This window comes from Amborella trichopoda, chromosome 11 (assembly GCF_054954075.1).
Source record: "Amborella trichopoda isolate Santa Cruz 75 chromosome 11, AtrichopodaSantaCruz75HAP2 v2.0, whole genome shotgun sequence".
In the NCBI taxonomy this organism is placed as follows: Eukaryota; Viridiplantae; Streptophyta; class Magnoliopsida; order Amborellales; family Amborellaceae; genus Amborella; species Amborella trichopoda.
Window position 1 is genome coordinate 34,371,734 of NC_142346.1, and position 13,684 is coordinate 34,385,417.

Sequence of the window (13,684 nt, forward strand, 5' to 3'; positions counted from 1 at the left end):
TGGTTCATGCACCTTTCATAATGTTGATGGCCTATCTATGGAATGGATGGCTCAGATCTCTCACTCCATAAGTTACCCTTGATCGACGATCTATGTTCAATCTCATAAGAAGCGACAAGCCAAACAAAACCCTAAGAACCTAATCTTATTCAAAGCCTGTAAAAAAGGGATTGTCTCTACCAAAAAATCTCTACACCTTATCTTTCTATCTATTTCTCTTAAGAAAGTTTTTCTCTCTCATGTTTGATCTCTCTCTCCCATATTGTGAAGGAGCCTAAGGGTTTAAGTTATGAAGTTCTTCTCTCATATCTCTCAAATATGGATTTATGGCTAAAGATTTTAGGGTTTAGCAAAAAAAGAATCTATTTCTCTCAAACTAGGTTGCTAAGAGAATTCACCTAGGGTTTGAGTTTGTGATCAAAGGGGTTCATGTTTCATTGGTGTGGCTTGGTCGAAATTTACATTTCCAGTTCGAGATTGAGGCTAGACCGTTGATCCAGCGCCATCGGATGGTGGTGACTCAGTATGGGGTGTAATAAGCCCGGTTGATGTAATCTTCGTCACTCTTCCTTTTGTTTCTTGCAATCTTATCTTTTATTCTCAAGCATAGTGTATAGTTGTTTCATATCATCAAGTTGTTAAAATCTTGGTTTTATTGTTATGCTGATTTTATTTTGAAATTTATCTTATTATAATAAAGACCACATGTAAGTGATCTTTTACCAAAAGAAAGGGGTGAAAAAAAAAAAAAAAATTGTATTCCCCGGTAAAATATCACATAGGTGTTTCTTTCATTGGTATCAGAGCTATTGATACTTGATGTCATTAGTTATCTTTTCTCTTTATTGAGTTTAGATCAAGCTTGGGAATGAAATAAAAGAAAGCTAATGACCTTTGTGGTAAAGAAATACACCAACGGTTAAGAATTTATTGAAATATTCCAACACTGAAAAGGCACTCTGCATAATGAATATTCTGGGCTATTTTGGAGTAGTGATACGAAAATCATACTGGAATTCTGCAGTATGATTTATTTTGTGACATGAATGTCACGTATTTTTTTCTTTGAAAAAAGTATTATTTGGGATTCAAACTATAATGTTGTGATTTTATTTTGAGTCTAGTTTTCAACACTAAAGATTTTAAGAAGAAATTCTTTAAGAATTCAGAGAAGCAATTTTTTATTGAGAGGTGCTCAATCTGATTTTCTACTGAGAAAATTGCATTGTGACCTAAATGTCACTGAAACGAATACTCATTATATGGTATGATTTAGGAATGGAACTGAGCATTATTCTATATTTTTGAGTCTATTTCAATACTCAAAAGGATTCGGATATAAACTTTTTATGAGTTGACATATATCATATTTTTATTATGGGATGCTCATGTTCTACAGTAAATTAACAGGTGTGGCATGTTAAGGCACATCCTTCAATTCCCAATTATGGAGACCTTTAAACCTCATTTTAAAAGGCTTTATAGTATGCCATGAGTATGGTTTATTATAATACAACTTCAGAGAGATGTAATGTAGAGTTAGCAAGATAAGAGACTCTATGTGAAGAGTATTCGATGTGAAAATAGCAGAAAGAAGAAGAAATACAATACCTATAAAAGCATCTTAGTTTCTTCGAAAGAAGGGATATATATATAGATAGACTTGGTGGCAGTATAGAAATGCTAAAGATCAGTGGGAGAATCGAAATTGTGATATTTGAAATAATGAGATGAAAAAGATATTTTCTTCGCGGTGTAAGACAGGAGAATCCAAGTACCGAAGAAATGGATACTTCGTGTCATGTGAAACCAATGATCAATATATTCTCCATCAGTTGTGTACACTTCCAAGATCACAAAAGCTTGTCAAACTAGTAAAAGCGATGAATCAAGAAAGCTTAGGTACCACACTACATGGTTTTGAGGTATGAAATCTATCTCACATTATATGGTAAGGTCATATAGGGAAAGAGGATTCAATAACTTTATTTACTAAGTTTTGGTTATATTTTGGTTAATTATTTTATGAATATGTATGGAGTGTATGGATATTAAATGATAAGTGCTAATAAATTTGAAAGTGCCGGTTTTGAATACCTTATGTTTTTGTGCCTTTTTGTGCTTGAGTATGAACTACTTAAGGTAGTGATACACATGGAGATGTAATTTGATCAAGGGCTTTGAGCTCTAAGGATGAAACACGAGAGATGGGTGTAGCTCATTCAACTATGTAAGCACCAAGGGAGTGTTCTGATGGAACTTGGTCTTGGTGACCATCCTCTCAATAATGTCTATAATATGATGTATTGCATGTGATGATGATCTCTTGATAAATTCTCCATAATTGTCAAAAAGGAAGTATTTTTTCAAGGCTTTAATAAATATTATTTAGTCGTGCTTTATTTTGGATAAAATTATAAGATGGTATATATGATTTGTTTTTATAGCCATGAACTTGACTTGATAAGAAATTAAATGTGAATGCGGTAAATGATTTATGAAGGCTAAGCACGAATTTTATAATTAAATTAGATGATTTGAGAAAAACCTAGGTCTATGAATGTGGTTTTGAAAAAACCACATAGTCTTATAAGGTCCATTAAGTTTTTATGAAAATCATTTTAAACTGTCATACTATTATATAACTATTGCTTGTGAATACATATATATATACCAAGTCAATTTTTTTTTTATTAAAAAGAAAAACATTATGCCTTGAAGGTATTTATAAAAGTGAGAGAAAACTGTCATGCACTGTTTTTTTTAAATACCTATATGCCTTGACCCATGTTTCTAGTTATTTAAAATCCTCGATTACCTAAGACTTTGAAAGGAATGCCATCATGCTGGGCTTCTCTGACACATATTGTGTTGATTAGATAATTTAGTTTATATAAATTTATTACCAAGATGTCTAGTGTGGTTGAACCTTTGTGGTTCATGAAGGTTTTTGCATATTGTGAAACCAACATGTATTGAATTACATATTGCATAAGACTTGACATACTATCTCATGATATATACATAAGAATGTTGAGAATGTATATGTTGTATGTGCAATAATTGAGTGGGAGCTGCTCCAGTCCCACGTTTTTTTAGTTGATTGGATATTCAGATATACAGCTGCAAGCTTGTAACAATCCTAAAATTTTTTTTAAAAAAAAAAAAAAAAAAAGAAAACAAAAAGAGAAAAAAAAAGAGAAAAGATACTTTTAAATAGGTGATGGTTTGTTTGAGTATGATGGTCCTTGGGGTCCATCACTATTTTCAAAAGTTTTTAGTTGGTTTAAACTTTTGCTTGCTGCTTGCCACGTCCTTTAGTGGACGTGGTTTTCATATGTTAAAAACAGACTCTTAACGCGACACCTAAGGTATGAGGTAGAGCCTAATAAAATAATATAATAATACGTTATAAGAATTTAAATAGGGGAAGTGAGCACTCCCACCCTAGAAAATTTTGAGATCTCTCTCTCTCTGTGGTCGAAACACAGTGAACTCCTCTTTCGAACTGAATTTTTTATCGGAAGCTCCCTCTCAAATATTTGTGGGTAAGTGACATCGTCTTCCTGAAAAATAGTCTGTTTTTAATAAATAGTGATATTTCAGTCCAGGATCTTTATTTTATAAGTTTTGTGTGTAAGTGACCCCATTGTCTCGAAAAATAATCCATTCTTTTTAAACATAAAATGAAATAATTATTTCTGCTTATTATCGTGAATTTTAAGCGGGATAAATTTTATGCGCACGTGACCTCATTATCTTGAAAAACAATCTTTTTAATAAAAATTGTGATATTTTATCTATGTTAGAAATTTTGAATGTTGTAAATTATGAAAAAATAAATTTATTTATTTTTCTTGTCTGTTGTTAGAAATAAATGTGATATTTCTGCTTTTAGTAAAATTGTGATATTTCTTTCTATTATTTTGAATATTTAGACATTGTAAAATTCATGTGCAAATGACTGCCTTATTATTTAAAAATTGACATTTTTGCAATTGATTATAGTATTGTTGTGAAATATTTATTTGTGGATTGATATCCCATAAATTGTGATAATTTCGTATTCTTGAATTTCTATAAGAGTTTTTCTATACATATTAAATTGGCAATTATGCTAGAATGCCTTTACAAACTGCTACCTTTCTAAATTTGAGTCCAAAATATTTGATTGGTTATTTTTGAAATGTTATAGAGAGTGACTGTTATTAATGGTTTAAGTGAAATTCATATTAATGATTTCAGTGATATGTTGAGTACATGATATTGCTGCTTTCGAATGTTTAAAGAGATTTAGAAATAATTTAAGTATGCAAGTGGACTCATCCGGTTCGCCGGTGAGGTAGGATTAAGTGGACTCATCCGGTATGTCGGTGAGGTATAAGTGGACCTGCAAGGATTAAATGGACCTATCTGGGACGCCGATAGGGATTAAGTGAACCCATCAGGACGCTGATGGGGTATATAGGTGATCTACTTGGGGCGTCAGTAGGGTATTTTGTGAAATCCTTTGAATTATGCACTGCCGTTAAAAGTGTTATAAGTATTTCAATTACTCGGATTATACTTAATTATGCATTTATTGAAAGTGAAACTGTTGATGCATTTCTGTTAATAGATCTCATTTTGGAAAATATTGATATCTTTAAATCATGATTATTTTTAGGATTATGATGATCACTTATTGAGTAGCCAAACTCATCAAACTATGGTAAACATTTTTTCAGGATATCTGCGCATTCATTTTGAGTGCGAGTCAAGATCAACCTTGGAAGATATTGTTGTTGTGCTAGCTTTCTTTTGTTACTTTGTAAGGCCTCGCCACTGTAAATTTGTCCTATCAATAGATGTGTATATGTTTTGTCTGTCACATCTCTGGAATAACAGTATTGTAAATTCTTGGGGTGTGACAATTATGGTATCAGAGCAATAGGTTTAGGATTCTTAGGAAATTTAAAAAGAATGTACTTAAAATCACATTTATTGTGTGTACAGACCGGGATACAGTCAAGATCGAAAATAGCTGAAGCCAATATGGAAGGAATTCACAAAGCCTTCGAAAATATGGTTGCTCTAATGCAACATCAGATGGAAAACAACAATCCACCCAGGCAGTCAGTTATAGGAAATGGTGGGAGTAATATCGAACAATTTAAGAAATTAAACCCACCTTCTTTTAAGGGTACTGTAAACCCACTAGAAGCTGAGGGATGGATTATGCAATTGGAAAAAATATTCGAGGTTATGGAATGTCTTGATGATAGGAAGGTGGCCTTGGCAGTTTTTATGTTAGAAGGTGAGGCACAACACTAGTGGCGAATGGAAAAACGGAGTATTGGTCAAAGAAAATAAACCATTGACTTGGGAAGTATTTCTAGAGGCATTTAATGAAAAATATTTCCCAGATTTTATTCGAGACAAAAAAGAAATGGAATTTCTAGAATTAATCCAAGGAAATAGGACAGTAGCACAGTACGAGGCCAAGTTTACTGAATTGGCCAGGTTTGCACCACATATGATTAACAATGAGGCAAGAAAGGTGAAGAAATTTGAAAGGGGTCTCAGGCCAGCTATTAGAAGCAGACTATCAGTCTTGAAATTGAGAACTTATGCTGAAATAGTGGATCGAGCCCAAATTGTCGAAAAAGATTTTGAAGATTACCAAAAGACGAAAAATCAGAACAGTCATGTTAGACCTACATCATCTAATCGACAACAGTTTGAAAGGCCAAACAAGAAGCCAAGGCTCTCGCCATTTCAAAACCCAATAGAACCATGTAGAAAATGTGGGAAAAATCATGGATCAAGCCTTTGTTATTGAAATACCGGAGCCTGTTTTAAATGTGGAAAAATTGGGACACCAGATTAGACAATGTCCTAGCTTACAGACACAACAGCTTCCAAAGCAGGGAGAGATAGCTCCAAAGCCTCAGATAAAGGAAAGAGTATTTGCGATTACCGAGCAAGACGCTCAGGCCTCAAAATCAGTGATCCAAGGTACTCTTACTATCTTCCAAAAAGTAGCTCATGTTTTGATTGATCCTGGAGCTACTCATTCATTTGTGTCACAACACTTTGCATGCCACTTAAAGGTAGAACCAGAACAATTAGAATACATTCTAGAGGTAGCCATACCGATGGGAGATTCAATTAACACCAATATAGTGTACAAATCATATGTAATAAAGATAGAAGAAAAGGAACTGTTGGTTGATTTAATACTCCTGGAAATTCAAGATTTTGATGTAATCTTAGGCATGGATTGGCTTTCTGCATACCATGCAAGTATTGATTGTTATAAGAAAATTGTTACCTTTAGTATTCCAAATCAACCAGTATTTTACTTCAATGGTGTCAAAGAAGACTCCCTATCATATTTAATCTCTTGTATTCGAGCTAATCGCCTCATTCGAAAAGGGTGTCAAGGCTTTCTTGCCTATATCAAAGAAGATAGGAAGGAAGAAATAAATTTGGATACCACTCCGGTTATCCGAGAATTTCCCGACGTTTTTCCAGAAGAATTGCCAGGATTACCGCCTGACAGGGAAATTGAATTCTCCATTGAATTATTGTCAGGGGTAGCACCAATTTCTAAGGCACCTTACAGAATGACTCCTGCAGAACTTAAGGAACTGAAACAACAATTGGAAGAATTATTAGATAAAGGTTTTATCAGGCTCAGTGTGTCACGTTGGGGTGCTCCAGTACTGTTTGTCAAAAAGAAAGATGGGACTATGAGATTGTGTATTGATTATAGACAGTTGAACCAAGTGACAGTGAAGAATAAGTATCCATTACCTAGAATTGATGATTTATTTGATCAATTACAAGGATCACAAGTGTTTTAAAAAATTGATCTTAGATCTGGATACCACCAGCTTAAGATTAAAAGTGAAGATGTTCCCAAGACAGCTTTCAGAACAAGGTATGACCATTATGAATTTTTAGTCATGCCTTTTGGATTAACCAATGCACCGGCTGCATTTATGGATTTGATGAATCTGATCTTTAGGCCCTATTTGGATAAATTTATTATGGTATTCATCGATGATATTTTAATTTATTCCACGAATCAGAAGGAACATGAGCAGCATGTAAGAATGGTATTGCAAATATTAAGAGAAAAGAAATTGTATGCCAAACTTAGTAAATGTGAATTTTGGCTTGAACAAGTGACATTTTTAGGACATGTTATATCAAATGAAGGTCTATCAGTTGATCCTTCAAAGGTTGAAGCCATTGTTAATTGGAAACAACCAAGTAATGTGACTGAAGTTCGAAGCTTTTTGGGATTGGCAGGATATTACAGAAAATTTGTAGAAGGATTTTCGCGAATCGCAACCCCATTGACTCGATTGACACAGAAAAGTGTCAAATTTGAGTGGACAAGTGAATGTGAGGAGAGTTTTCAAGAACTAAAAGTTCGATTAACTTCAGCACCTATTTTAACTATTCCTGAGGGGAGTGGGGGATTTGTGATTTATAGTGATGCTTCACATAAAGGTTTGGGCTGTGTATTAATGCAATATGGGAAAGTAGTGGCATATGCATCCAGACAGTTGAAAGAATATAAGAAAAAATATCCAATTCATGATTTGGAGCTAACTGCAATAGTATTCGCTTTGAAAATATGAAGGCATTATCTATATGGTGAGCAATTCGTAATATACACGGATCATAAGAGTTTGAAATACATTTTCTCTCAGAAGGATTTAAATATGCGGCAGATAAGATGGATGGATTTCTTAAAAGATTATGATTGTACAATCCATTATCATTCAGGAAAAGCTAACGTTGTGGCCGACGCTCTAAGTAGAAAATCTACAGGAGTCTTAGCTCATCTAATGATCCAAAAAATGCGATTGTTAGATGAAATAGTGGATTGGCATCCAACTCCGTCCATTAATGGTGTGGTAAGTATGATTACCAACATTAATGCGGAACCCCAATTAATCCAACAGATTCGATTGGCACAAAAGAAAGACCCTCAGCTTATAATAATTATAGAAGAGGTGAAGCAAGGAAAGAGAGATGAATTCTCTATATGTAGTGAGGATTTGCTAATATTCAAAGGTCGGGTTTGTGTCCCGAATGATGAGAGTGTAAAGAAAGCTATCTTAGAAGAAGCACATCATTCTCGTTATACGATACATCCCGGAAGTATTAAAATGTATCAGGACCTGAAGAAAACCTTTTGGTGGAATAATATGAAAAAAGAGGTAGCACTATTTGTGTCTAAATGCCTAACATGTCAGCAAGTAAAAGCTGAACATCAAAGGCCCGCTGGGTTGTTGCAGCCTTTACCCGTGCCAGAATGGAAGTGAGAGCACATCTCTATGGATTTTGTCTCTGGCTTGCCTAGAACAAATTCAGGACATGATAGCATTTGGGTCATTGTGGACCGGTTAACCAAAGCTGCCCACTTTCTACCGATTCTCACGACGTACACTTTGGATCGACTGGCTCATTTGTACATTAAGGAAATAGTGCGGTTGCATGGAGTTCCTGTCAGTATTGTATCGGACAGGGATACTTGGTTTACTTCTAAATTTTGGGCTAGACTACAGTCAGCCATGGGGACGAGACTCACCTTTAGTACTGCCTTTCACCCCCAAACTGATGGACACTCGGAGAGGACCATCCAAACCTTGGAAGATATGCTGAGGGCCTGTGTTATTGACCTTACAGGAAGCTGGGATGACCATTTACCTCTGATTGAGTTTGCTTATAATAATGGCTTCCAAGCCAGTATTCAGATGGCACCATATGAAGCCCTGTATGGAAGGAAATGCAGGTCACCCATATGTTGGGACGAGGTTGGTGAAAGAAAGCTTTTGGGGCCAGAAATTGTCCAGATAACCACAGATAAAATAGCATTAATTCGTGAAAGGCTCAGGACAGCTCAGTGTCGGCAAAAGAGTTATGCCGATAACCGAAGGAGAGATCTTGAATTTGAGGAAGGTGATCGAGTTTTCCTAAAAATCTCACCAATAAAGGGCATTATGAGATTCGACAAGAAAGGAAAGTTGAGCCCACGTTACATCGGACCATTTGAAATCCTGAAAAGAATCGGAGGTGTCGCTTATAGACTTGTCTTACCACCCGAATTGGTAAACGTCCATAATGTCTTTCTTGTATCTTCACTACGAAAATATCAGCCCGACCCATCCCATATCTTAAAATATGAACCTTTACCGATCAGGAAGGACCTTTCCTTCATTGAGCAGCCAATTTTGATACTAGATACAAGGGTGCAAGTGGTGCGTAACAAGGAGATTCTTTTGGTCCGTGTATTATGGCAGTACCATTCAAGAGAAGAGTCGACTTGAGAACGAGAAGGCGAAATCAGAGAAAAATACCCCTATCTTTTTCAGTAATCAGGTACACAAATTTAGAGGACTAAATTTCTTTAAGGGGGGAAGAATGTAACAATCTTAAAATTTCAAAAAAAAAAAAAAAGAAAAAAAAAAAAGAGAAAAGATACTTTTAAATAGGTGATGGTCTGTTTGAGTATGATGGTCCTTGGGGACCATCACTATTTTCAAAAGTTTTTAGTTGGTTTAAACTTTTGCTTTCTGCTTGCCACGTCCTTTAGTGGACGTGGTTTTCATATGTTAAAAACAGACTCTTAACGCGACACCTCAGGTATGAGGTAGAGCCTAATAAAATAATATAATAATACGTTATAAGAATTTAAATAGCGGAAGTGAGCACTCCCACCCTAGAAAATTTTGAGATCTCTCTCTCTCTCTGGTCGAAACACAGTGAACTCCTCTCTCAAACCGAATTTTTTATCCGAAGCTCCCTCTCAAATATTTGTGGGTAAGTGACATCGTCTTCCTGAAAAATAGTCTGTTTTTAATAAATAGTGATATTTCCGTCCAGGATCTTTATTTTATAAGTTTTGTGTGTAAGTGACCCCATTGTCTCGAAAAATAGTCCATTCTTTTTAAAAATGAAATGAAATAATTATTTCTGCTTATTATCATGAATTTTAGGCGCAATAAATTTTATGCGCACGTGACCTTATTATCTTGAAAAATAATCTTTTTAATAAAAATTGTGATATTTTATCTATGTTAGAAATTTTGAATGCTGTAAATTATGAAAAAATAAATTTATTTATTTTTCTTGTCTATTGTTAGAAATAAATGTGATATTTCTGCTTTTAGTAAAATTGTGATATTTCTTTCTACTATTTTGAATATTTAGACATTGTAAAATTCATGTGCAAATGACTGCCTTATTATTTTAAAAATTGACATTTTTGCAATTGATTATAGTATTGTTGTGAAATATTTATTTGTGGATTGATATCCCATAAATTGTGATAATTCCGTATTCTTGAATTTCTATAAGAGTTTTTCTATATATATTAAATTGGCAATTATGCTAGAATGCCTTTACAAACTGCTACCTTTCTAAATTTGAGCCCAAAATATTTGATTGGTTATTTTTGAAATGTTATAGAGAGTGACTGTTATTAATGGTCTTAGTAAAATTCATATTAATGATTTCAGTAATATGTTGAGTACATGATATTGCTGCTTTCGATTGTTTAAAGAGATTTAGAATAATTTAAGTATGCAAGTGGACTCATCCGGTTCGCTGGTGAGGTATAAGTGGACCTATCTGGGACGCCGGTCGGGATTAAGTGGACTCATCCGGTATGATGGTGAGGTATAAGTGGACCTGTAAGGATTAAGTGGACCTATCTGGAACGTCGATAGGGATTAAGTGGACCCATCAGGACGCTGATGGGGTATATAGGTGATCTACTTGGGGCTCCAGTAAGGTATTTTGTAAAATCCTTTGAATTATGCACTGCCGTTAAAAGTGTTATAAGCATTTCAATTACTCGGATTATACTTAATTATGCATTTATTGAAAGTGAAACTGTTGATGCATTTCTGTTAATAGATCTCATTTTGGAAAATATTGATATCTTTAAATCATGATTATTTTTAGGATTATGATGATCACTTACTGAGTAGCCAAACTCATCAAACTATGGTAAACATTTTTTCAGGATAACTGCGCATTCATTTTGAGTGCTAGTCAAGATCAACCTTGGAAGATATTGTTGTTGTGCTAGCTTTCTTTTGTTACTTTGTAAGACCTCGCCACTATAAATTTGTCCTATCAATAGATGTGTATATGTTTTGTCTGTCACATCTCAGGAATAACAGTATTGTAAATTCTTGGGGTGTGACAAAGCTATCTCATAGATCTAGATGATGCGAAGTCTACATTTGGATATGTATTCATGCTTGGAGGGGGTGCAGTTTCTTGAAAATCATAGAAATAGAATGTGACGAAATTGTCCACCATGAAGGCAGAGTACGTGGCGTGCTGTTTGGTGATCGACGAGGCTGTATGGATTAATAAATTTCTTAATAGATTTGACTTTCACCTCATGCGTTGTGAGGCAGTAAGAATTTTCTGCAACAATACGGTGATGATATGCGTGTCAAAGGAGTCGCGATTCCATAAGAACTCCAAGCAAATAAAACCATGTTTTTATCAACCTGAGGAATGAGGTGAAATTGAGAAAGATCGAGATCCAAATAAACTAAATATTCAAATGGGAGCACTTGCTAGTATTTAGCATGCCAAATGGAACAACAGACTATAATGTTGTTCACCCATAGAACCCAAATGTTTTGTGCTGATTGTATGGCTACAAAAGGGACCAACTTATTTGAAGAACTCTTTTGAGCCCATGAACATACGACCCTATGAGATGAGGGTAAGTGATGGTCTTTTGTGAAAGGATTGATGGTGAAAGCCATGATTAATGTATTGAGAGAATAAATAAAAATGCTTGAGAGAAATTGTAATTGGGATAGAGAGATAAGAAAGAGAGAAAGTGAGAAAGAGAGAATGTAAGGCATTAAAGGCCAAGTGGGAGATGTTGGGTTCATGTGGCCTTTAAAAGCCTTATGAGTGTTTGTTAAATGAAATGATAGAGTGAAACATGAACTAAGTGGGAGTGTGGTCCCTCGTGGGCCATACTAAGCAAACGATGTTTGTAGATACCGAACTGTGTTTGACGATCTAGGCTAGTAAGTTGGAAAAAACTCATGTTACTTGGGCATAAAGAACAAACCGAGAAGGGTTCTAATGGTTTAGCCCTTGATGAGGTTAGAGAATATGCCTGGATGAGTGAGCCGAGGGACTATGTGACTCTTATGTGTGATGGTGTCTTATAGAGACGGGGGCCAAAAGCCTCATCCATGTGCCATCACAGGGCATGCATGTCGATAGATTGTTCGGAAAAGCCAGAAATCTACCTTTTAGGGTGAAACGTATGCATGTTCGATCGATACCCCTATGCACCATAGGAGCTATGGTCGCATCAGGTTTAGGTGACCTTGACTCGTCTCTAGGGGTGGACCTGAAATCCACAGACTGGGATTGTGATCCCTTGGCTCATCGACCGGACTTTGGTGACTTGCTAATAAGCCCCTGCTTGGACTGTGGGTCATGAAAAATACTGGGTCGGTCTGATGAAGCAAGTTTGGTCTGTAGTCCACAGTTGAAGGTGTAGTGCCCCATGATTGTTGATTCCTAAACCATATGGATCATTTTCCCATCAAATTAATTTAATTGTGTTTGTTTTTATTATAGAAATTATTTTAAGATTATTATTTGAATTTTAATGAACCCTAGATATTTTATTTATAATTTTTGGATTTATAAAATTAAAGATATTGATTTTACAATTGTTTAAATATTCAAATAATATTCTAATATCTTTTTATTAATTTTAAATATATAAAAATATCATGGGGCCCATTGTGTACATGGGCCTGCCATATTTTTAAAAGGTGGGGCCCATGAGTGCCTCCTTTGGGTGGCACGTCCCACCCTTATACTCTTTCTTATTTTTTGGTGATATGACATGTGGCCATATGGTTGGAAGATATTGACTTGATGTATCTTTGAAAGATTTTGTGGAATGATTGAGTAGATTTGTGCTATTTTATGTATGCACAATATTTTGATTAGATTTAATTTATTTTGTTTCTATTGATGAGAAAATGGTTTAAGAAAGGGGGATAATGATCCGTGCACTTTCCATAATGTTGATGGCCTATCTATGGAATGGATGACTCATATTTCTTACCCCACAAGTCACCCTTGATCGACGGTCTATGTCCAATCTCACAAGAAGATGTAAGCTAAAGAAAACCCTAATCTTATTCAAAGCTTATAAAAAAAGGGTTGTCTTTACCAAAAATCTCTACACCTTATCTTTCTATCTATCTCTCTTAAGAAAGTTTATATCTCTCTCATGTTTGATCTCTTTCTTCCACATTGTGAAAGAACCTGATGGTTTAGGTTATGGAGTTCTTCTCTCCAATTTCTCAAATATGGATCTATGGCTAAGGGTTTTAGGGTTTAGCGAAAAGAGAATCCATCTCTCTCAAACTAGGTTGCTAGAGAATTCACCTAGGGTTTGAGCTTGTGATAAAAAGGGTTCATGTTCCATTGGTGTAGCTTGGCCGAAATTTTCTTTCCCGGTTCGAGATTGAAGCTAGACCGTTGATCCTGTGCCATCGGATGGTGGTGACTCGGTGTAGGGTATAATAAGCCCGGTTGAGGTAATCTCCGGCACTCTTCCTTTTGTTTCTTGCAATCTTATCTTTTATTCTCAAGCATAGTGCACAATTATTTCATG